The sequence below is a fragment of the Danio aesculapii genome, chromosome 8 (assembly GCF_903798145.1).
Source record: "Danio aesculapii chromosome 8, fDanAes4.1, whole genome shotgun sequence".
Taxonomy (NCBI): Eukaryota; Metazoa; Chordata; class Actinopteri; order Cypriniformes; family Danionidae; genus Danio; species Danio aesculapii.
Window position 1 is genome coordinate 34,184,052 of NC_079442.1, and position 26,959 is coordinate 34,211,010.

The following is a 26,959-nucleotide window of genomic DNA, read 5'->3' on the forward strand; positions in this document are numbered from 1 at the left end:
GTTGTTGTAATTCTCTTATTTTTGTGTGTGTGTGTGTGTGTGACAGCTTATATACACTACTTGACAGAAGTCTTGTCACCTATACAAGTTTTAGGAACAGCAATTATTGACTTCTAGTTAATCATTTGGTACCAGAACTGGCTAATATGAAAGGCAGAGGCCTCTAGATTACGCTGATTTTACCAACATACAATATGATCATGCCTTGATTTTTAATTATTTAATTAGGACAGTAAGGTCTGATTTTGCTTAGACAAAAGTCTTGTCATTTAACAGAAATAATGTACAGTATAGTACATAAAGTTGTGGTGCAGTGGAAAGAGTGGTCTCCGAGTTTATCAAGATTTTTTGGACCATCTTCAATGCCTCGTGCATCCAGACATGCTCAATAATGTTAATATCTGGTGACTGGGCTGGCCAATCCTTCTTATCAGAATTGTAATGTGTATGCATAGAGATTATATATATATATATATATATATATATATATATATATATATATATATATATATATAGATGTATATCATATTTATGTGTGTTTGTGATGAAACATCAAATTTACATTCTATTATATTTACATTTATTTCATATTAACATTCATTTTACTCATATTTAAATCAGTTTAATAAATCTATTGTCTATACGTACTTACATTTAGTCTTAAACTTGACATTACAAAATATAAAAAGCAGTGTATCCATTAGTTTGCAACACCTCATTAACAGATCAATTTGATATGTTTTATATTCAATCAGAACTTGGATGAATGAATTAGAGCTGACTGTTAATCTCGTCTCTTGTAACTGCACTCGGGAACATCACATTTTATACGGCGATATATTTTACAGGCTGAGCTTCCCAGAATCCTTGGGCTATAAACATCCTCCAGAATCGTAAAGCGATCGCAGCATCTGACCTGCATATTAAATGCTGATCCTCGGCTCCTGTGGCACAGACATCAAGTCCCAACAATCATTGATGAGGCATTTATAATTCAAGGCACAGAGAGAAACGCTGCGCTGATCAGCGAGCGGGACGGAAATGCTCTGTTGCCGATGGCGGTGTTTTGTCTATTCATCATGTATCTGCGTTTCTCTTCTCATCTATCTAGTCTCCTTCAGTTCATCAGTTAATACCAAACCGCTCTCAAGACTTGCTTTGAATCTTCCTATCAAGCAAACTCGTACAATAGCGTATTCGTGTGGGTGCCCAGGAAGAGAAGAGTCGAGGAGGATTTCTGGAGCAACAGATGGGTTCTGTTATTATCTGTAACAAAAAAAACCTTCAATTATCAGCCTCGTTTTAATTGCTGCCCTGCAAGCTTTGGCATGACCCAGCCTATCAGCAACAGTCAAGAGGCATTAATACCGCCAGATGGGATTTAAGGCCTTCTGCTAAAACACACACACACAGACTCACTGTATGTGAACATGTGGAAATGCACACAAAGCCTTGTTTCTAGAGTCTTAACACACTTTTATACATCCCACCTCTGCTCATTTGCTTACATACAAGTTTCATTATTTAAGCACCTCTATAGTTTAGGCTCAATATTTAAAACAGAAAAATGAAGACTTAGCTTTAACTTGATAACAGTAGCATTACACTGCAAATTGAGCAAACTTTATTGCAAAAATGCTTTTACATTAGCCAAATGAGGCGGGTTTTCATGCAGTTTGAAAAAAGAAATATTTCCCAAACCTCTAATGGAAATAGTTTTTCAGGTCACCGTTTTACTGTGTTTTGTAAGGAACAGTCATGAAAACAGTACTGAAAAATCATACTGAAGTAAAAGTACCATTACTTGCCTAAAATGTAGTGCAAGTACAGTAAAAGTATCTGTTGTAACTATTACTTAAAGTATGAGTAAAAAGTAGACCTTTCAAAAGAACTCATGAGTAGTGAATAGTACACTGTAAAAAGCTGATGCATTTACATGTAATTTGTGGATGTGTGTAAACGTAACATTCTGTTGTGCTTTTAGTTATTGCCCAGGCACACAATGTCATAAGACGTTAATATTATGTTAGATTTAGGTCGTGACGTCAGGTGAGTCTAGTCATTGGTCTAGCCATTGTCTAAAGACAACATTATTTTGCTGTCCAATAATGACGTTAAATGATGTTGATATTTGGTTGATTTTAGGTTTTGTTGGAAAGTGACCAAAATCCAACATTAAGCCAACATCTTAAAACCATGTCAAATTGACATCAAATACTGATATTTATTCATCAGGTATGGCAACCAAAATCCAACGTCTGATAGATGTCATAGTTGTAACATCCACACAATGTCAAGCTGTAACATCATTAGACATTGATATTTGGTTGATTTTAGGTTGGACGTTGGGTTCTGACGTCAACCTGATTTTCATTTCCAAACAGAATGCAATGTCCCCATGACGCTGGGGTACAACGTCAATCTGACAACATGTTGAAGTCTTCTGCCTGCTGGTTGTTTAAGGCCATTTCGGTCATTATACAGTAAACATCCTTCATGTTCTCATTAGTGACATGCATCTAAACAGTCTCTGGGTCAATGCGTTAAGATTTTGGACATCGTCTTGGACATTTTTAATGCTTCCATACAGTTTGGTGTAATTATAAATCACCCATGTCTTGAGGTAGCTCATTTTTATTATCTATTTATAAATGCGATTTACCTTCTGTGTGCGATTTGATTGGACAGGAATCCCAAGACTGATTTTTCTAATCCCCATAGACAAGAATTAATAGTGACTGCAGGTTAGAATAGTGGAATAAAAGTACCGATACAGCACTAAAAATGTATTCAAGGGAAAGTAAAAGTACACATTTATTAAACTACTTAGTAAATAACAACTCCTGAGAAAAAATACTCAACTACAGTAATTTGAGTATTTGTAATTTGTTACTTTACACCACTTATAAGGAATTGAAAAATTACTTCTCATAATACTATTAGAAAGGCCATTAAAACAGTCCATATGTGTTCTATTTTCAAAATATTTGGTTAATGCGAAGGTCCTGCTAGTCTATAATTGTAAGAATTGTATTTAATTATTTATATACTTGTTTTTTGTATGTGTTTGTTTCTTAACTTATGTTTATTTTTTGTAGGCCACTATTACTATTATTTACCTTCTACCACCGTAGCATTGTTGTTTAGGCTATACTCTATTGTCATGTATCTTGTTTAAAGCTCTGTTGTTTCTCAACCACGTTCCTGGAGGACCTCCAGCTCTGCACATTTCCATGTCTCCTTCACCAAACACACCTGATTCAAATCATCAGCTCATTAGCAGAGACTGAAAGACCTGTAATGGGTGTGATAGATAAAGACGACATCTATAACATGCGGTGTTGGTGGTCCTCCAGGAGCATGTAATAATAAATATAATATATAATCATACAATAATAATATAAACTTTTACAGGTCACCTTAGTATTCTTTTCATGTTTCATAGAAAGGAAGCGCTCATTCTCTGGAGCCACATGGACGTCACATCCTTTCTAGTTTCCCGGGGAACAAATGAGTCCACGTGAAAACAGTCTGCAGGTTTTCCCAGACAATCCACGACGTCAGGGTAGTTTTATTTTATTTCGGTATATTTCAGCCTAATACATGCAAGTATTTACATGTAGGGGCTTTTGTTAATATAGGAAAATAATTGTGGCCTACTAACCTTTGTTGACCACGAAACGCCTGAAACGGCAGTAAAATACGATAACTTTGTGTCTCAATATAACAATCTTGAAGCTGAAATGTAAGTACGACATTATAATCCTAACATTTCTGTTTTTAATACAAAAGAAATTAAGTTTCTTATCATAAATGTGTTCTATGAAAACAATGTCATGCCATTTTAAATTAGCCTAGCTATTGCTTTTGAATAAATGTTAACCGTATATCCTGGTTTATGAATCAGATGTTTATGCATCTCCAAATGGACATTTAACATTATTTATGAATGGTAACTATGCCATTGTTATAGTAAAAGTGTTGCAGCCATTTTTGAGGAAGCCATTTATTATTAGGCTACATCATACAAGCACACTCCAAACGTTGATAACGGGACGAAAATAAGACATATCACTGTTTGCTTTAGGATACGTGATTGTTTTGTTTTTTAAGCCATCGCTATGTCATCTTGTGTCTCTGGAGTTTGTGTGACAGCTTGCCTAAGGCTTGCTAGAGGGAGATGCACTGCAAATTTCATATCCGACCACAAGGGGGCACTCGATACATTCTCAATAGAGCTAGAAAAACTCATTCAAATCAATGAAAACTCTGCTGTTAGACATAAATGTGAAAAACTTGAACTAGAAAAAAACCTTCTTTCAGTTGATAGCTGCTCTAAAAGGGTTTAATTATTGTAACCAACAAAGGCATTTCTATGATTTATCTGCCTAGGACATTAATGAAGCGCTTTATCTATATAGATCATTCCTGACATGAAAATACATAAACATGCATTCATATTCCAGTTAAGGTTTTACATATCATATTATTGATGGAAGAACCCTTCATGAAACACAACCTTTTGAGTAAGAGTAGGGTATTTTGAGCACATAATCCGAAATGCAACATTCAGCGCACTAACAAGGCAGCACGTTTGATATTTGATTCATGCAGCGTGATGACTATTGACTTTTTACTGCAGCTGTAATTAGCATCAGTGGTAAAGATCTTCCTCACTCACCACTGCCACAAAATATGCAATTGCACTTCATTACAGAGTGTTTCATATCCTCGCTGTCATCTGAGGTCTGCATCTCTGTGCTATTAAAGAAATCTGTGCTGCAACCTCACTTGTGGAGGGGAAGAAAACATCAGAAATATGTGTTTAGTCGTCAGTGAAGTCTGTGTTTGTCCACACCGCTAAACAAACAAACATAGCCCATACTCATAAAAACAGATAGATCTCTGTTCGTGGAAACCAACTGAGCTGGAACGTCACATGTTGCATTTGTCATGGTTATTGTTTTGCGTATTTTGCTTGAGGATTTTTTCCCAAGACCAGCTAGGGCACTCCAGGCCATCTGGTTCTGCTTTGCTCACATTTAGCTCTGCCGGGTCGATTTATTTTGGTCCAAATTGACCTGGATATTTGGTAATTGAAGATACGGGGACAGCAGGCTCAATGGATGCACTGCCTGAGGCAACGGGGTTATTCCTGCGCTGTTGCCAATATTGGCAGCCTCTTACGTGGTGTGATCGCATATGACTTGATTAGTTGTGGGCTTTGGTGAATGTTTGCTTACTATATCACCCAACATACTAATTAAAAAAAAATTCTGTTTTGAACGGTAACCATAACATGAAAATGACACACTCAACTTGTGTTATAAATATTGATTGACAGATCTTGATCTCATTTTACTGAAGACACTTGTCAGATTGTTGCTGAGATAATTATTTACTTATTTACAAAAAGTTAGATTTTGGAAAATGTTTAAAAAAAAAATTATTCAAGTTTAAATTATATAAAAAATTATTAGAAATAAATTATAATTTAATTTTAATTAAAATATGTATTTTACAGAACATGCTAGATAGACAAGGATCTTAACATTTTTGTATTTCAAATTTGAATGTAATAACTCAAAAACAGAACTGGATAATATCGAAATCGTAATTTGGAAAAGGCTGGGATTGTCTTGCACATCTTGTCAGGGAAGCATGTTTGTGTGATCAGTAGTAAACTTCCTCCAAAGGTCAAAGGCTGCTCTCATGTAAAAAAGTAGGAAATTCCTATAGCAGTTGGTAAATAAACTGAACAATGTTTTTGTTTGTATGTTCGGCTTAAAACAATAAAAATAATAATAAATAAACAGAACATTTTAATGCTTTTTAAAATTGATTCAAAGTGACTAATAAACACGACTATGGAATTATGCCAGTGAAGGATTTATGGACTTACGAAGTGAGTTTGGAGAAAAAAACATGTTATTAAATGTGGGATTTTCACACGTTTTCAGATATTTAAGCAACACAGAGCCATAGTTCACTGAGAAGCTAAGAAAACACCTGTCATTATCGCAGAAAGATTAAATATTGCTTTAAACATCGGGCGATTGAATCGTCAGCCGGAATGATTGCAGTATTAAATATTGAATGAGTCTATGTAGTAAATGTTGCTCCATCTTCTGAAAGAACATTCAGGAAATTTACTACTGATTACACAACCAGCTTTACTGACAAAATGTTCCTGAAAATCACCTTTGATTAATTGCCCAGCCATGAAAATGAGATTTTGTTAGGGCACAGGATTTACGATCCACTGGTAATGCATTGTCAGTGGTTGCAATACAAGCATTTTACACACTGCAGATGCATTGAAAAGATTGATTAAAGTATAGTCAACAAATTTCATCACAAACTGAGGTCTGCTGCACAAAGCAAGTTTATGGTTTTGATTGGGTTTTAATGCCATGGTAACTTATGCTACATGGCTACTTTGCTCAAGAGCAGGTTTTATTCTGCATAAGAGGTCACAAACCCAAACTGAACCAATCAGCTGTAAGTATAGTGATGCAATAAAGCCACTCTGACTTCCAGTGAAGTTTTTATGCCCCAAGCAGCTCATTAGTCAAAAATACCAAGTAAGTTTATTTCATGTATTTGTGGTGGAGTTTAATCAAGCCTTTCTGAAATGATGAGCATCACACAAATGCCGTTTGCAGTACACACACACACATATTAGCATTTACTGACACCATGCCGCCGTGGTGATTTAAAAATCAGAAAACATGCTCTGTTTTAAAAACGTTTTAAACTTATAAAACTTCACAAGAGAGAGTTGTAGCAAAAATGTTTTATCTTTGTTTAATTGCTAAACAAATGTTCTGTGGACATATTTACCTGTTGTTATTATAAAAACATGGCGCCTGTCAATCAATTCGGTGGGTAGGGAAAATTGCCCTCCTACGTCATGTTGCGGTGTTCAAACAGCTTACAAAAGTTAATTTTCATCATAATAAAACTTAAAATTAAAATTAACATTTAAAAAGCTACATATATTTTTGCTTTAATAAACAAAGCTTTATAATTCACTGTTTTGTGAGCTGTTAATATATTCTTTAAGCTACCTTCCTACATTTTCTGCATCAGCAGTGTTTATTTCTGCATTTTAAAAGCATTTAAATTTGCTATATTTCTGATAATGATATCTTTAATTCTTCAACAGAGAAATAAGTTGCTGACACTCATGAGAAATTGCTTAAACGGACCATCTTATGTGTCATGTGATTGGCTGTTTTGTTGCACGTGTCACACTTTCAGCCACATACAGTGTAGAATTAATCATAAACTCTAGTTTAAATCCTAAGTTAAAAGAGAACGTTTATAACAAACATTATGAATCCACTTAACCTGATTAACCACTTACCTTTGTTCAGTTTGTCAGCTTAAAACTTACAAGTTTGTTCAACTCGTTTTGTGCAACAGGCCTCTGGAGTCAAATACTGATAGTAAAAAAGCAAACGCTTGCTGCAAGCATGTTTTTCTAGCATTTTGACTTTGCAATCAGTATTTGACTTTTGAGTTTGTGAAGATAAAAGCATGCTGGCTATGAGTATTTGCGACTTTAATCAACAATTATTTACACAAATGCGATGCGTAGAATGATAAAAGCCATTCCGATTTGACCTTCGATGTGGATAAACAGATTATACTCTTTCCAGATCTCAATGTGAAGGTCGAACTCTCCGCCATCTGGTTGTGGCGTGAGATGTCATCATTCTTATCTGTTCCTCTCCCATCTCATGTCTGGAATCATGTATGTGCTGGCTACATTCGGTATCAGTAACATAGAGGTTAGAGAAACAAATCATGACAAAGATGAAACATGATACATATACTTCTGCCCTGAGACCATTTATCATTTAATAACACATTAGTGTGTGACCTTGGCCAGGCGGATACAGGAATTGGACCGAAACATATTTCACATGGATATAATATTGCTTCGAAGACTTAGCCTTGCATTGGCAATAAAAAAATAATAATTCACCTGCCACATCTGTACTGTTCAGTAGTTTTCTGAGGGTGTGTGATATGATTTTTAAGGCTTAATAAATTAATAGTTAACGATTTAGCTTTAAACAGCCAAATTCATATTTATGCTTCTATAATGCTAAATATTTTAAGCTCAGGAAAAGATAGATGGCTTCTGTTTTACATTTGATTGCTTGAGTCAAACATTTAAGAGCCCAGTAAATTAAGAACAGACTATACAGTGTAGGGATGCACGATATTGGAAAAATCTGATCTTGCAATGTTTTATTTTTCTGCGATTTTTAAATATTGCAATATGAATACAGTTTCACAAGATGGTTTGACTCTATTTGATGCTTTTTCTGGGCAGTCTAACAGTATTCAGGTAGAGAAATTGAATAATCACAATGCAAAAATTCTTTTCATTCTTTGATTTGTCTCGTCTCTAGTCTAAATTTCACAAAATAATAAATATTGTTTTTAAAAAATATATATTTTTGTTTTCCTTTTTTAGAAGCAATGAGTCAAAATTGAGAGCTTTTCCTTAAAACAAGCTTAATTATCTGCCAGTGGGGAAGCAAAATAATCTTGTTTTCAACGTATTTACAGTATTATTTTTAGTAATAATATATATTTTTTCTTGCGTTAATCAAATAAATTTTGTATAAATACAGCAATTAAATACAATCGTGTAGCTCCTGGTCAACTACAATTCAGACTCAACATTGCATATCTTGCAATGTGGCTATTGTGTATGCACACATTGCGATAACGATGCTGAAACAATATATTGTGCAGCCCTAATACAGTGATAAGATATTTTTTTTAAATTTGTTTTTTTAAACATTAAACTATCTTGTGTAATGCATGCTAACTTAAAGTAACATTTAAATATTCATTGTAATTATAATAAAATGTTGATATATTTACAATGATTAATTTTTATTGTATTACTTTAATACTTTTATTCAAACAAAAAAAAACAAGACTTTCTCTAGAGGAAAAATATTATAGGAAATACTGTAGGAAAAATTCCTCGTTCTGTTAAAAAATAAAAATGTCACAGAAGGGCTAATAATGTTGTCTACAATTTTGCTGCTTGTTGAAACTACTTGTTTAAAATGAGTTGAAAACACAATTCTAAAGGAGTTTTTGGAGGGCAGTCCACGTAAATTTGTAAAAAACTTTAAGTTAACGTAACTGATTTGTGCTGGGACAACATGAAGGAATTGTGTGGAACAGTACATACTTTAAAAAATGTTGCAGCTTGTTTAAACTACTTACAGAGGGGAAAATAAGTATTGAACACGTCACCATTTTTCTCAAAAAGCATATTTCTTAAGTTGCTATTAACTTGATATTTTTCCTGGATGTTGGTAACAACCAAATAAATCCATATATGCAAAGAAAGCTAATCCAATTAGTTTACAAATCGAATTAGGAGTAATAAAATGAAATGACACAGGAAAAAAGTATTGAACACATGAAGAAAGGGAGGTGTAGAAAGGCAGTGAAAGCCCAGACAGCGTCTAGAATCTCTCATTAGTTATTCAGCAACCCTCTGCCTTCGTCATTGTATTTACTATAATCTTCTATTTGATGCTATGTGAAGTTTGACACAATCTACATTGTAAAAGTGCTGTACAAATAAAGATGAATTGAATTTAATTAAATTGCAAATGAATATTAGCTACTTCAGTCCAACATCTACATTACCAGGATGATGATGAAACCACGGTGAGCAAGACAATGATCCAAAACACAGCCAAGGAAACTCAAGCTGTAAAATATCCCAGCAAATCACCTGACTTGAAAATATAAATTAAAGATCAGATTTGACAGACGAGACTCAGAACCGTCAAAAGATATTTACCCTCTGTAGAAGTCAATTCATATGACTTCATTCTTCATATGAGAGGCATCTTTAAGCTGCCATCACCAAAAAACTTTTATATAAAGTATGAATTACATTTCAATAGTTCAGTACTTTCTCCTTGTGTCATTTTATTGTTCATTCATTCATTTTCTTTTCGGCTTAGTGCCTTTATTAATCAGGGGTCGCCACAGCGGAATGAACCGCCAACTTATCCAGCATATGTTTTACTGAGCGGATGCACTTCCAGCTCCAACCCTGTTGCCCGTACAGCAAGAAGGTTGCTGGTTCGAGCCTCAGCTGGGTCAGTTGGCGTTTCTGTGTGGAGTTTGCATGTTCTCCCTGCGTTCGCGTGGATTTCCTCTGGGTGCTCCGGTTTCCCCCTACAGTCCAAAGACATGTGGTACAGGAGAATTGGGTAAGCTAAAAATTGTCCGTAGTTTGAATGAGTGTGTATGGATGTTTCCCAGAGATTGGTTGCAGCTGGAAGGGCATCCGCTGCGTAAAACATATGCTGGATAAGTTGGCGGTTCATTCCGCTGTGGCGACCCCAGATTAATAAAGGGACTAAGCCGAAAGAAAATGAATGAATGAATGAACTTAATCGATTTGTGTCGGGACAACATGAAGGAATTCTGTGGAACTCTATATAAATATTTTATATTGAATATATATTCTTTAAACTATTTACATTTTTAGTTATATGTTTTAAACTATACAAGTTCTTAGAGTATCTTAAGTGTTACAGTACTAGCTGCCACGATACGCTGAAATACTTTCATAAGCAATTCAGTTTATTAATTGAATTGCTTTAAACGCAGCAGTCTGACGTCCTTCATTAATCTAAAACATTCTGTCTCAATACATTAACATACACAAACTTTTAAGTAAACCTTAGATGACTTCTGCAACAAACACTGCGAATTCATCACTCTGACAAAGCGGTGCGATTCATCATCCCAGAATCTCTGTTGTGATTTCTGCTTGTTTACATTTCGCGGCCATTCTCTGGAACACTTTCGCTGTGTGTTTTGGAGCGAGTCCAGTGTTTCGCAGAACTCCAGGAATCTCTGAAATGTCCTGCGCAAGTTAACCGTCGGCTTCCATTACACAATCGTCGGGAAATAACTCATCAAAAGCGTCCCTGAGTGGGCAGCAATCTAGAAATACACCCCTCTGCTCCTGGCCTGACATTTTTAGAAGCAGTTTACCAAACTCATCTGAACATTTATAGAGAGTTGAAACAAAAACTGGTGTCTCCAGGGCAACACAGCGAAAACTAAACGGTTACAGGAGCCCATTGTGTATTTTCAGAGTAGGCGACACCAAAAAGAAAAAAACATGCCCATCGTTCAACAGACTGTTATAGATAAATAAATGAAGCCACTTTTCTGTATGTTTTTTTCTTTCTAGAGGCTTTTAACGTTCGTGACACTCACTGCAGCATGTGTTTATTACTCTGAGATGATGTTAGGTGTGTTTTGCTGGCAGGAACAGTCAGTCAGTGTCCACGGGTGAGGTGAGATCTCTAATCTGCTCACAGTTTGACCACCAAGACGAGCTCATCATTACAGAGGGCAGATGCCTTACCAAACAAGGCCTTCCTTCAGGCAACTGTGAAACAATTAAACCACAGAGAAAAGAGGTGAGATTCTTTTAATTTTCTATCTTCTCTGCTTCAATGGTTTATATTGATTGGTGGGTTGTTAGTTCAGACAGTGTCATATATTAGAGCACTGAGGATAATACAACATTCAAATATAGTTTAAACAAATGTGGCAAGATCTCAAAAATGCACTTTTTGGATTCACTATGGTTTCATTTGGTGTTGTCGACACTAAACATCGAGTCTCAAGGTTTGTGACCTAAAGCAGCCAATCAAAAATTGCCTGAAAATCAGATCAAGACTCAGCATATGCCACATTCACTGTTATTTTGTACTCAGTTGAACTTGAAATAATAAATAATATTATAATAAACTTTAAATTTTATAGAGCATTTTTTTAAAAGTAGCGTCACAAATTGCTTAATAGACATATAAAAATGCAGAAGTAAAAGACGCACACAAGGATACATGGATAAAAGAATAAACACTCACTCACTCAATCACTCACTCTCCTATGCCTTAGTCCCAGGGGTCGCCTCAGTGGAATGAACTGCCAATTACTCTGGCATATGTTTTATGCAACGGATGGTCTTCCAGCTGCAACCCAACACTGGGAAACACCCATATAGTCATTCACACACACTACATGCAATTTTATTTACCCAATTCACCTATACCGTATGTCTTTGGACTGTAAGGGTAACCAGAGCACCCAGAGGAAACCCACGCGAACCCAGACGAGACTCGAACCAACAACCTTCTTGAAATAGTCACCAGTTAATAAATCACTAGTTAAACAGTCTGTTTTATAAAGGAGTTCAAATCCCTTAAATACTAATATTTTAGCACAGAATAATGTAAGATATATAAATACTTGGATTATATTTTTATATTGACAATATGTTAAACCTTTTTACTTAGGAAAGAAACAACCTGTGTTACCTGTTTACAAATAATCCAACTTTGAGGGTAAACTAAAGACTTGGTAACTCTAATATAATCAACTAATATAATTATGGTTATAGTTAAAACTAAAATGGTTTTTGTAGCTTTGAAAAATGTCAACTGGAAAAAAATAAATAAATAAATAAATAAAAATAAATATAAATATAAATATATATATATATATATATATATATATATATATATATATATATATATATATATATATATATATATATATATATATATATATATATATATATATATATATATATATATATATATATTAAAACAAATACATTTTAGTTTCAATCGCCGATAAACAAATTTCTTGTTTTCATTTATTTAACTTGATTCTAAAATAAAATAAAAAATAAAAAATACTACAAATATATAAGCACAAAAACAAGTCCACAAAAAATTTAGAGATTTGCCATAAAAATGCCTTAGCACAACAATTTAGTAAAACTTTTTAACTAAAATATTCATGAAAATAGATAATATAAAAATAAACACTAATAATTATTTTAAAAAAAAGTTGTATCTCAGAGGTTCTAAAACAAGGGTGGCCAAACTTAATGTGGGAGCTGTGGGTCGAAGTTGAATATAGCAAACCGTATTACCATAAATTTGCCATGCGTAATATCCTAATGTATTTGCTAATATTTAAAAAAAATGTTTTTAATGTTTTATAATTAATTTATTATACTAAAAACGAAAACAATCCCATTCATAAAGCAATGGAGATCAATGCTGAATACGCTAAGACGGGTATTATATTAATATATAATGATATAAGCAAGATTATTAATGTAATGTCGGTCACACTTTACAATAAGGTTTCATTAATTTATTTACTAAGTATGAACAATACATAGAGATACATACATACAGTTGAAATCAGAATTATTACCCCCCCCCCTTTTAAATATTTCCCAAATTATTTTTAACAGAGCAATGAAATTTTCACAGTATATCTGATAATATTTTTTCTTCTGAAGAAAGTCTTATTTGTTTTATTTCAGCTAAAATAAAAGTTAAAAAAAAATTTATAAACACCATTTTAAGGTCAACATTATTAGCCCCTTTAGGCTATTTATTTCCTGATAGTCTACAGAACAAACCATCAGTATACAATAACTTACCTAATTACCCTATCCTGCCTAGTTAACCCAATTAACCTAGTTAAGCCTTTAAATGTCACTTTAAGCTGTATAGAAGTGTCTTGAAAAATATCTAGTCAAATATTATTTACTGTCATCATGGCAAAGATAAAATAAATTAGCTATTAGAAATCAGTGATTAAAACTATTAGCTTTAGACATGTGTTGAAAAAATCTTGCCTCCGTTTAAAATTAATAAGGGGGCTAATAATTAAGGGGAGTTAATAATTCTGACTGAAAAACAGATTTTATTAATATAGTTCAGCATTTACTGAGGCATTATTAAAATACTAATTCATGTTTATTAACATTAGTTAATGCACTGACAATGAACAGTATTTTCTTAACTGTTAACAAGAATTGAATAAATACTGTAATAAACATTAACTAATTGAACTATTGTATAGTGTTACTGTAATGTGTAATACATAAGAAAGATTAATTCTACATCTTGCTTTGTCAAGGTCAGACGTCTTCTCTAGTCTAGGATATTATTTCCAGTTTTATGTTTCTCCCCTGCATGTTCATGCATGTTCACTGAACCACATGACTTTGATTTGGCAGACAAAAGTTTTTCAATTTTTAATAAGCAGTGAACCCGTTTTGTTGCCAAACTACTTCATAAGGTTTCCTTTCAAGAACTTCATTCTTTTAACGAAGCCTTTTTTTCTTCATTTTGATATCACTATCATACCCTGACATTTTCCGTTTGATGTCCCACTTAAAAATCGAAATGAATTTTCATATAGTAATTAAAAACACGCTTATCGCAACAGAGGCTTATTTTAGCCATTGTATGTATGCATTGCATTTTTAATAATAATAATAATAAAAAAGAGATAACACAAATGAATGAGCACAATGTCAATGACCCAGCTACCAAACTCCCTTCGCACAAACAATAGGTTATTAGACTGGTCCAAACCAGCTCGGTTTTTTTATCAGCACTGGACATCTCCCAAGTTCAAATGACCTGTAATTGCATTTGCATTCACAAACGTTGAGTCAAGACTCCATGGAGAGTATGTTTATTGAGACGCAAGTAATAATGGTTGTTGATTCGATTTGTACATGTGCTTGCGATTACAGCAAAACAGTAAAGAAAGAGCTTTGGACAGGAGTCACCTAGGGCTTAACTCGTTGTTTTTGGCACTTGTTGCATGGATTTGTGCTCATGAACAAATATGACTTTGGAGATTTTAGACTGCTATATGATTGAGAATATGTGTCGGCCATTAGGCTGTTTGCTTTCAAGCCAGCACACTGATCTATATGGTGCTTTACGATATGGAATTATGGAGTGAAATCTTGTTACAGCAAGAAAAAAACCCAAAGCTACTGTGAAGCCACTGTGTGTTTGAAACCGAAGTATCCCATCCCATTAAAAAGTGAGATATCTGTAATAATGGATATGAACATGGAATAAACTGCTCGGCTATTCACCGACTGCTATCAGGAACTGCAATCAAATCACAAGGAAATGGAGACATGATGGTTGGCTTGTGACTGCAAGTAATTCGATTGTGCTTGATCACATGCAACGCAGCCCTAGAGCTACAATATATGTCATTATCCAGAGATATCACATTGCACCTCGTATTTGTGGCACAATGGTGACCTCACTGCTCTTATCTCAGCCAATCAACCATGTACACACCTGGCAACCAGCATTAGCCTGGAGGGGAGGACGGAAACGTTATTAGAACATCACATCTAAGAAGGACGACTGAGTTAGCAGTGCACTGATTCAGGATGATCTTTGGTTGCTTCTCTAGCAGGAGTGAAAGCTAAAAAAATGTTGCTCTTCAAAGTTCTTTGTCTCTGATAAACTGCCTAGTTTCGTGTTCCCAACACGGTTTTGTGGCCCGGGCTTGAAGCAAATGCTCCGTTTCAGAGCGGCAGTGTGGGATGAAAGCCAGCAAGAACAAAACTGTGCTTCTCTTTTGTTTATTTATTTGTTGTCAGTTCTGCATTGCTCTCTTGCGAGAGCTTTACTTCTCATCAAATGTGGAGAAGCTAACAAAAGCGATGTGTTTCCCTCAAAGTTTCTTTGGCCTAATTTGATACTTTTTTTAATGATCACAATAAGAAGAATCATCTTTGGGTAATTGTGAACTACTGGTGCTCAGCCAACTGTGTGATCGTAGTTACGACGGTGGCAAATTAAATTGACTTTCTGTGCAGTTGTCTTAATGGTGTCCTAATTTAATGAATTGATTGGGACTAAATATCTTTGTACATGTTACACTTGATCGTGCCAACACACACAATGTGATCATTTGAACATGTTAACAAGCACGACATTTTCACTCATTTTCAGACTTTGTTTTATATATATATGACATGATTGGAAATTGGGATATAGATAGACAAAGATCAGATTTAATGTTTTTAAGGATATTGTAACTGTATACCACCACACCTAATAAAGCAATTAGTTGACTACTTAAAGTGAGTAAACCCATTGCTTTTAAACCATTAGTTGACTTTAATTAACAATAGGGAGTAAACCCTTTGCTCTTAAAATTATTAAATAAATTATGTCCATAATTACAAAAAAGAAAGACCTTAACAGTCCCAGGCTACAACAGATTTAATCACTTTTTTTTTTAAGTAAAGTCAACTAATTCCTTTTAAGTATATTTACAGTGCATGCAAATGCAAATTTCACCATGAACAACAAAACCCTACACAGGCTCATTCTGAAAACATAGCCCTATACATTTCTGGAGTGAATTATGTAGCCAGAAGTATGTATGGCTGCATTTCGTCTTTAAAACGAACGCTACGGGGCGGTATGTCGCCGGTCCTTTTCGCGCTTACCAGCTGACTGTTTACTTCTGTATGGGCGGCTTTCCCGCTTTTACCAGTTTGTCAAATTAGCTCACTATATACGTTGGCGGACTTGAGACGCAGAGAGGAGTTGACCACGATGAAGGGGTTCTTGTCTGGTGAAGAACGGTTCCAGAAAGACAAGATAAAATAAAAAATAAGTTAATAACAGGATGAGAATTTGCTAAACTCTAAAAACGTTGGAAAAATCAGGTGAGGGCTTTTATTTTTTTGGATTGCTTTTTTTAAACTGTCGGTTGGGTTTAGGGAAGTGGATGGGTGGGTCAATCAGTGCTTTTGAAAACACTATTGGTTAGGTTTAGAGGAGGAGTCAGTCAGTCAAACAGCAGCCTCTTTACACGAGAACAGCAGGCGCAAATGAGCGTACTCAGCATATATATATATATATATATATATATATATATATATATATATATATATATATATATATATATATATATATATATATATATATATATATATATATATTAATTAATTAATATTATTATTATTATTATTATTATTATTATTATTATTTTAATTGATTATACATTTGTTCAGTGATGTCTACTTTATCAGGATAGGACAATATTTGGCTGTGATTGGAAAATCTGGAATCTGGGGGTTCAAAAATCAATAAAAATTCTGAGAAAACTGTTGTGTCCAAATTAAGTTCTCAACAATGTGCATTACCAATAACTAACTGAGTTTTGTTTATAGCAATTATTTTTATTAGCACTATTTTTGGTAAGAAATGTTCAAAATATCTTCATGGAACATGATTTTACATAATATTAGATTGATTTTTTTTGCTCTAAAATAATTATTTTTTTTTGGTTGCTGGCAACTCGTTTTGTGGTCCAGTGTCACAAATATCAGACTTTGTAAAGCATTCCATAAAAATGGCTGCCTCAACAATCATCAGTGACTTTTGTCCCTGACCATTTTTCATACTAATTATTTTCAATCATGTAGAAAATGCACACCTAGATTTAATTTTGTATGTGTAAGCATAATTGGCTTAAATCACTGTAAGGAAATTGTCATGACTTCACTGAGAGGAACTTTTCCAGGTGTGTTTATAATCTGCCTGATAATGTCAGTGTATTTGTCATTCATGTCCCTGCCCAAGGCATCTTCAGCTTAACTGATGAAGTCACTAACTGCTGAATGAACTTTGCTGTTTGCTTTGAGCAGACTCATCTATTGTTGTCTGGGCTCTGCACAATGGCTTGGAACAGTGCTATCATAGAGGAATGAGGAAAAAAAGAGGAGACAGGAGGAGAGCACTGTTATTATTATCCTCCCTAAAATTTTCAGTATAAGGCATTTGAGGCATTTTAAGCAGTATCAACTGCAATGTAAAAAATATACAGCACAAAGGATAACAGTTCTGAAGGAATAAATGGCTCTATTGCTGATGCTGATTTGGCTCTGCTATTATTCTTTAGTGTCTTTGTTTGCACACTCATAATAAAAGCAATCAGAATATTAAGTTTGTGCTCTTTTAACTGAGCTAAGAGTTCCCCACTTTATGTATCAGCCTTTCACTGGTCATGTATTCACTTAAAAATTTACAGGACATCAAACTTAAAACTTTAAAATGCACTGAAATGCCAAACAACAAGCTGGGATTTCCAGTCTCTCGTATTTGTAAATGGAAGTCAACAAAGCAAAAAAATGTAGTGGGACTGCCCCTTAACTCTATTGCCCCATTGACGGTCTACTAAGATTTGTTACCACCAGAAGTTTCAATTGTCTTTTCTTTCCTATTGTGAAGTATAGCCTATGGCTGTGCTCTATTTTGAAGGGCTCATCCCTATGCCCTAATCCCTTCAAAGGGTTTACCCTCCAGATTGAGAGCTTTGAATGGATGAATGGGGTGAAAAAAAACTTTACTGAAACACACTTCTCTGCCATCTGCATTACAAATTAAACATGCAAAGAATCATGTTAATGAAAAGAATCATAGGAGTAAAAGACCTTGGGCACTTCCCACTAATGTTGAAAGATGATTTAATATGATTTTTTAAACGGGGGTTATCCCATATTTTTTATTGTGTATTGTTTTCTGTTATGTTTTAAAGTTAAAGAAAATATCAGTGCATTTACAGTGGTTTCCTGCAAAAATGTAACAAATAAAAAAAAATTATCTGAACTTCACACAACTTTTGTTGAAAGGAAAGTTAAGATGTGTGAAATAAAGGTAAGAGAACAGATAGTACACTTTTGTACTTTTTAGACTTTATGTGCACTTTAGGTGATAATGAATACTTTTAAAATAACAATATGGACCATTTGAGTACAAACTTGTGCCTTTGAAAAGAGACCACCCCAGTTACAGCTCACGTATCTTTTAGTTCTGAAAGTGTAATTATGGGATTCAGACTAGTAATAATCTTTCCTGTCTTGTAGAACTCATAATTACAACTTAAACTGTGAATTTTATTAGAGCTCTGACCTGTACCACATGAGTACCACCTGACCTGATGATTCATTATATACACTATATGTTTATTATATGTTTATAATGTAAAATAGAGCCATTTGTTTGGCTGTTGTGCTTGTTGACAGTTTGATAGGATCAAATTGTGTAAGTTTACTTAATCTAATTTTACAATTCATTCAGTCTTTACTATAAATAGTAATGACTATGGAACAAAGGCTAATATTTTGATTGAAGATTGAGGGCATTCATATATAATACAATAATATATATATAAATATATATATATATATATATATATATATATATATATATATATATATATATATATATATATATATATATATATCCATAATTGATTTAGCTTTATAAATATTTTATAATAATCACTGCATTTTATAAAGAATAACTCATGCCCTACCATTTACATAAAAAGTTTCTAGCCCTAAACTTTCTACAGAGAACATATAAACCTAATAATAATGCTTACTATTACTTCATGTTTCTATATTCGGAAATTCCATATTTATGTTCCCCCCTTTGTAGTATAAGGATGAATTTATTTTGACGCTTAATAAGCTCTCTCTCTCACTCTCTCAAATTAAATTCACTTTCATTTCCACAAGAAGGAGGACTAATCCACTCAGCCGGCTATCACTGATTTATTTCCTAACCCCAAATGATTAACAACAAATTAATTCCGCTCCAGTCCGCAGCTCTATTCTGCGTCAGGTTTTGGCATTGCCTTGCGTTTCAATAGCTGCGGGTGACAGACTTACAACAGCGCTGAGATAGCAAACGCGTGATCCCTCTCTCACAGACCAAACGCCGCGAGCTACACGCCGGGGATTGCTGGAAAATATTACATTTCTTCCGGACAAAAAGAGTTTCTTTTAACAGATCCCAGAGGCTGGACTCCCCAAAAAAGCAAACATTGGAAGCAGCGACGCGCGCACCAACACAACGGAACGTGCCTTTTTTTGTCCACGCGTTAAGAAGCGCGTTCATTCTACTGGCGCAGCACTGAAGAAATAACTATTGTAGCGGTCGGGGATTGATAAAGCAACTGCTTCCAGCTCAGACAGACACGTTTTCATAAGGCACAGCTGGTTGCGCTGGCGGGTTACACATAAGGCTGTTTATCCCCGCTTATTCCAAACGACTTCTTGAATTCTGGATAGCTGTCCGAAGGGGAATACAGCAGCGGCTGCAGGACCAAGCCGGGAATGCCATTTGTTCGCGGGCAGCATAAACGAGCTTTGTCGCGCGGTGTTTTTTACTGTTGGACAGGTGTCGTTGCGTTTGCTGGAGCGGCGGGGTTAGTTGTTAGTTGTTGGGGGGTTTGGACACAGTTGTCTTAAGGATGTCAGATCAGGGATCGGATCTGCTCAGAGACAGGTGCGATAGAGAGGAGTAGATTTCACGCGGACCCCTCCTCTCTTCCCTTCTCCTCTCCTCTCAGTCATTCTGGATTATAGTCCCGAAGAGGAGACTCATTCACAGAGAACCAGGGCTCACCGTTTCCCGCGGCTCTTATCGGTAAGTGTGCTGCTGGTTTAATAAATGATACGCTTGTGTTCTGGATTGTAGTAGTTGTTTTTTTGCTCTCCATCTCATCTCTGTTGCGATGATGGGTTTGGTTCCGCACGCGCCCCTGAATTGCGCCGTTTGTGCTCCAAGTACACGAGTCCTCTAATATTGCTCTTTATAGACGTGTTGTGATTGTTCTTTCGTGAGAGATTCCGTTTGTATTATTAAATTAACGTAATTCTTCAAATTATGAGGTCGTTATGTTGGCTTGATGTTAACCAGTGCAATTCGGGTTGTGTTGAAGGTACTGTGGTGGATCAATTAAATACTTAAAAACTGCTCACATTTCTGAGGTTCTTTTGTCCTGAAGATATTTGCAGCAATATCACTTGAATTCTTTTCTAGTTAAGTGCCAGCTCTTATTTAAGTTACTTTCTCTTTTTAGCTCCTGTTTATTGTTTTTTAATGTAGCTTTTTGCTCTTAGGTCCATACACTATAGTTAAGTGCGTTTTTCAGAACTGTGTGTACTTTCTCCAAACTCTTCAGACGGTTATCTTTTCAACTCGACACTGCAATTAATCTTAATGAAGCTTAAATTACCAAAACAGATGAACTCATTATGCCATAACTAACATTCACATAATTTTTTTTAAACAGAAAACAGTAGTCCTTTGTAAAACAAGAATTACAGCTGTTAATTGTTTGCATGAACTGCAGTACAAATGTTATGCATGCATAAAATTTTGCATATGGTAATTCCATCATAAAATTGATCTCTGATACTGTAACATTCTCACCTTTAAACAAACAGAGTGACACCATTATGAAAACAAAGCAGTGCATCGTTGTCACAGTAAATGCTTTTTCTGTTGATACACCTAGAAAATAATCTCTTGGCTTGGCAGATCCGTTCCAGCATTTTCTCTGACATTTCAAAGATGGGCACTTTTGATTTGATGATGATAAAAATGAAATGGAAGTTGAGCAAAAATGTTGTCAGCTAAAGGATAATCGACTGTAATAGGCTTAATTCAACTGTTTTTTTTTTTTTTTTTGGATATTTCGAATTCCCCAGATTGCTAAATGTAGCTGTTTCTGAACCTGCATAATTTAACAATTTTGAGAATCAGTTGATACATAGTTTTGCTAATGGTTGGCCAGGAGTGCAAAATAATCATGGATTTGAGTCATTGAAAGCATTAACAAAATGATCTGCAGTTTAGTCTACAGTCACTTTTGTAGTGCTGACTGTCTGAAGACTTTAAAAACAGTATTGAGAAACACATTTGAGTAAAACCATTTGTTTAAAAGTGCAAACAGTAGCTGTTGAATGGAAAGCTTTAAAACTTTGTGTCATTGCACTGTCCTTTTTCACCATGAGCTGACATTTAGAGCAGCACTTTTAAAAATAAAGGTTCCAATTACAACCAAAAGGATTTTACAGTGGAGTTTCATAGCAGAACTTATTTAAGTTTCACAAAGAGCTTTTTTATTTTGTAGTTAATTATGAAATTATGTGATCTTGAAACCAGTGCACCTAGAAGAACCTTCAATCAAACACCAAGAGCTATTTTAGGGTACATTCACATTGCACTGAAGCAAGTTTTCCTTTGCTTTGCTTTTTTAAATTAAAGATTTGTGTACGGATGATAAGGTTGTCAAAACGATCCCCAAAATTGTCAAATAGCTAAAAACATTGTATTTTGCATTCCTGTGATGACACAGTTCTGCAAACTGCCATTGTTGTTTTGGATGTCAAGTTTTTGTTCATGCCTGTAAACTGTATTTGCTTGGGCATTTCATCACAAAACCACATTTTTACATTGCACATGGAGATGGTAACAGCAGTGTGTTTAAACATTTGGCTTTGCAGGACCATAAAAAATGCATTCTGGTGTTAAATCAACACAAAACTTTTTCATTTATAGCTACAGTTGTAAAAATGCCCCCTAGGTCTCCATAGTACCACATAGCTCATATACAGCCTAGTACTGTTCTTAAGTCACCTTGAACTGAGCTGAGTGTGTGTGCTCTAGTATGGTTTGGTGTTTGTTTGTGTTAGTTTTGCTTTATCCAGGTGTTTGAACAAACACCCATTCAGCAGCTGTTCGTACTCCATCACACTAAGGGGCACAGCAAGCTTTTTTCCCATTCCAATGTGCTACTTTTCCATTGTTTTTTCTACGTGAACTTGCTTGACAAACGTGCATGACCGTCATGCTCTGGTCACCTATTTTTTTCAGGGTCTTCCACATGAGCGCCATGTTTATAAGATGGCATGCCAAGTAAAAAGAATATCACTTTTATAAGCAGAGCTGCTCATCAGTGTCAGCTCCAAAGGAGTGGACCAATCAGAAGAACTAAGAGGCAGGGCAAGCATTGCGAGATTCTGTTTACAGTAGCATGTTGACGTGACAACTGTTTTATTTGGCAGCAAAATGGCAGAAGAGGCACTACTTTTAAACCATTCCTGAAATCTGCGTCTTGCATTTTTTAGATGCAAAGACGCATTCAGTGTGAATGGTCCCTAAGTGGGTCGTGTTGTGTCAGAGTAGTATTTTTTACCGCCTTTTTTCAGCGCGAAGGACAACTTTCATGAATGGCTGGTTCATCGGCACGGTCCCTCTGTCGCCTCACTGTGAGACGTTTTTTTTTTTTTTTCGTAGTCCCCCTGTTTCAAATTCAAATAGCCATTGCGCTGTCTTTTGTTATCCTTCAAGGTTTGTGGACTGGAAAAAGAGAAAGAAGTGAGTGAAATCCCTTGGGGTGAGAGCATTTTAAAAGAACCTGGGAGAACGAGAGCAGATGAGAAAAAAGGTGAAAAGAGGATTTGCCAATGGAGACGATGTCCTTTAGTAAAAGAAAGGTAAGATGTGGATAGAATAGCAGCCTGCTTTCTCAAGCAACAACTCTCAACTTTCTTACTGTCTACATGACTAAAGGTCTCAAGCTCAATAGCAGTCATTACAGTGGTTCAGTTTTTGAATCGTGAATTAGGTTATTATCATCCATCTTCTTTGTTTGGTTTCAGTCCAGCTAAAGCATTCACATTTTTTCATTTCGACAGTCTCAGAGGCCGATGATTCATGGCCGAGGGTGGCATTTGTGTGAGCATGCCATTGACCTCTCAGAGCGGACATACAAAACCACTCATTACACACTGAATTATCATTAGCACACAGCGCACAATGTGTGAAATGCACAGGAAGTGTACAAGTTGGAATAGATCAGTTTTAGATTTCCTGTTTTTTTTTTTATCTGTCGTGTCGCACAGTTTGTTTTCATGAGAAAGAAATGAAGTCATCGCTTATTGTAGGGCTGCACAATATATAGTTTCATCATCGATATCACAATGTGATCATTCGCAATAGTCACATACTCAATGTTGAGTCTGGAGGATCATTTATCATTTCGCAAGAGTTTTTTGACACTTGTTGTGACCATGTGAGGGTTTTAAAAACAATCCAGGCTTGACTCATGGAAAAAAACAAACAAATGCTGTTTTATTTAATTGGTACCTTTTCCTTAATTCAATTTATCTACGCTTGTAGAATGTTTCTTGTATTTTACGCATATGTTCTCCCCTACAGAATCATCCCAATCAATTCTTAAATGCCAGTTCGTCCAAATTTCTTCCAAAAAGTTATTCAACTCATCTAGTGAAATTGTATGCATATTGCAATATATATCACAGACAGTGTGAATGAATAATTCCAGGAACAAAGCCAGGAAATAAAAGTTACCGTGACCAACGTCCGCCACGCAATTTCAGTTTTCCCGGAACATGACGTCATTAAATTGTCATAGCACAAAAAAAAGCATCACATTTCTGAACGGTCTTTTATTATTTTGTGCCATATAACGTTATAGATCAGTCATGGATAATAAAAACATGTAGCTACAAGCATAAGTCATTTGAACAATCAATGTACCAAGTGAAAAACAAATAATTAAATGACTTACTCAGTCTAATCTTCAAGAAGAGCCCACAGTTAACTCTTCTGTCATGTTTTCTGGCTGACCTGAGATCGCTTTGCTTCTGTCTCCCGCTAACCTGATCCATTTGCGCAGTTACATCTTCTCAAGATCTCTTTTGATCAGACTCGGTATCAGATTTACTTGTTGTTTTTAAAAAATGAAAATATGCGTTACTGTATTTTTGCCATTTTGAAAATTCAAATATTATTTAGGCAGGCCACTATGCCGTTATTTATTTTTGCTGCTCATTGCGCGCGAATCAACAATCACCAACCAAGGAAATTGATTGTAAACATCTCTCACACTCTCTCTCTCTCACACACACACACACACACACACACACACACACACACACACACACACACACACACACACACGTAGGTATTCACCGTGCACAAGTTAATGCTGGATTATATAAATACCAGAACGCAAAACACGAATTTCTGACAATTACTGGAACAGGATCCGGCAAGATCCGGCTGAAATTTCGCACTGATCACAGAATAAAAAAATATTGCAATGTTAGATTTTTCTAATATCGCGCAGCCCTAGCTATTGCATTTCCTAGTTGGGGCAATTAAATGACCAAATGTCCATGATTTTTTAAAATAGTTTAAATCAAAATTGCATTGTTTCAGTTTAGTAACTCAGTTTAGTACATTAAAATTAATGTAATGTCACAAAAAAACAAGTGGAAGAAAAGTTTATTTCCTTACAATGCAAATCAGCGACATCTTAATCACATTTCATGTAGGTTTTTTTAACATTCATTTAAAAGTAACTGACATTTTTGGACATTTTTCATTCATTTTCCTTCGGCTTAGTGCCTTTATTCATCAGGGGTTGCCACGGCAGAATGAACCGCCAATTTATCCAGCATATCTGTGTCGTCTGGACATTTTTCATCAATGTATTTTCATTCATTCAAGTTTAATTCCAGCCACTGTATAATTGAATGAACCAATTGTACAAAAAGTCACAGCCGTTAACCCACTTAGGTTTCGCTTTCTCACATTCTCAACGATTTCAATTCCACCGCTGCCGTTGTTTTATTCTACATCTTTAATGCACTCCACATCTTAACTGACTGTTCAGCTGAGCCGCTTTAATCCTCAGAAAACACAGAGCTAATTTATTACCAGCCTTTCTTAAGGTTGGGATGTGCAACTTTCCCCAACAACATGCATCAAGCTTGAGCAAACCCCCTGCTGATTTTACTGCAGTATAATTCTTTGGATATTCTGAAATGTAATTGGAGGAAATTAAAAGAGGAGGAGGAGGAAGGGAAATGCAGAGCATGTTCCAGGTTTTTTGAATAGGTGCCCTGTTCAAGAGTGCCTTTTCCCCCAACAGCCGCACTTCACCCCTCAGTGCAAGTGTTGAGGCTGCTGTGCCGAGGGAACAGGTGCTGCGGGCATAGGGGGCACCGTGCGCACACATACACACACACACATGCACGCTTACAGTTGCCCTTGGGGTTTTGTGTCACCTGCGGCTGCTTAACCCCCCTGCAGATCCTTTTTGAGGGCGGTCCGTGGCCAGAGGGGCACCCTTCCCCTTGCACTCCCAGCACAGGGCCTCTTAACTCCCTTGTCATTTCTGTCCTCTTTATTGGTCTTTTACTGTCATCCGGTTTCCTTCCCTTTTCTTACATTTCCTTTTGTCAGCTCTCGATTTCTCCATATCTCAAACCGTCCCTTCAGTCGTCCCGCCCTTTTTGGCCCGGCGCTCGCTCTTTCTTTCTCTCCCTGCGTCTTTCTGTCTCTCCCTCACTCTTGTCTTGATGTCAGACCCTTCCAGACAGAGTGCTTTCTCTCAGTGTGCTGTCAGGCTAAAGGACACTGCCCACTGGGACTCTGAAAGGAACAAATTGACCGTAACAATGTCCTCACTTAGCATGTAGAGCTTGCCGAAAGAGAAGGTGAGAAGCATGCTGGGCCCACAAGTGGAGATGCCCACCCAGCCTGATCTCGCAATCTTCTGTTGTCCCCAACTTGTCTGTTGAAGTTTAGTGTTGGAGTTGCAGTTAGGGAGCAATAATGGCATTAACCAGTGACCTCTAAAAACCTCATTTCCCATGATCCTCCTGCCCCCGGAGTGTTAACCTCTCTGGTGACCTGCCATAAGGTGGTGCTGGAGGTCACGGTTCCTCCCATTAAAATGTAATAGAGCTTCTCCTCTGTTCCCCCTCAGCCGAGACCACTTCTCCCTGCATTTTAAGAATCACCCCATCTTTTCTGAATCTTTGTTTCTGAGCTGCCACATCTTTCATGTAGAGCCAAACGTGTGAATGCAGAATTGATTGGCAAAAATCTCATAATTAGCTGAAAGTGAGAATTGTTTCCTGTTACTTTTCAGGGGGTTTGCTTTTTATTTTCATTTCTTTGTTTTCCTTTTCATTCTTCTTTATTATTTTCTTCTTCTTTTCCATTTGGTCTTTTTCCTCTTCCCCTTCTCTTTAATTTTCTTTTCCAATTTTTTAATTTCTTCAATTTTACTTTACTACTTTTTTATTGTATTTCCTGCCTTTTCATGTAATTTGCTCTCTATCTTTTGTTTTCATTCCTATTTATTTTCCTTTTTCTTGTCTTTGCTTATCTTTCACATTTTT

General features: G+C 35.7%; 1 protein-coding gene across 1 annotated transcript in view; it reads left to right on the plus strand.

Annotated features, from left to right (window-relative positions):
* The first annotated feature begins 19,463 nt into the window (after window positions 1-19,463).
* The window catches only part of sema6bb (sema domain, transmembrane domain (TM), and cytoplasmic domain, (semaphorin) 6Bb), a 248,061-nt gene continuing 240,565 nt past the window's right edge, over window positions 19,464-26,959 (plus strand). Inside the window, 1 exon segment of the mRNA XM_056463809.1 lies at window positions 19,464-20,378. The gene's annotated coding sequence lies outside the window, so the exon portion shown is untranslated.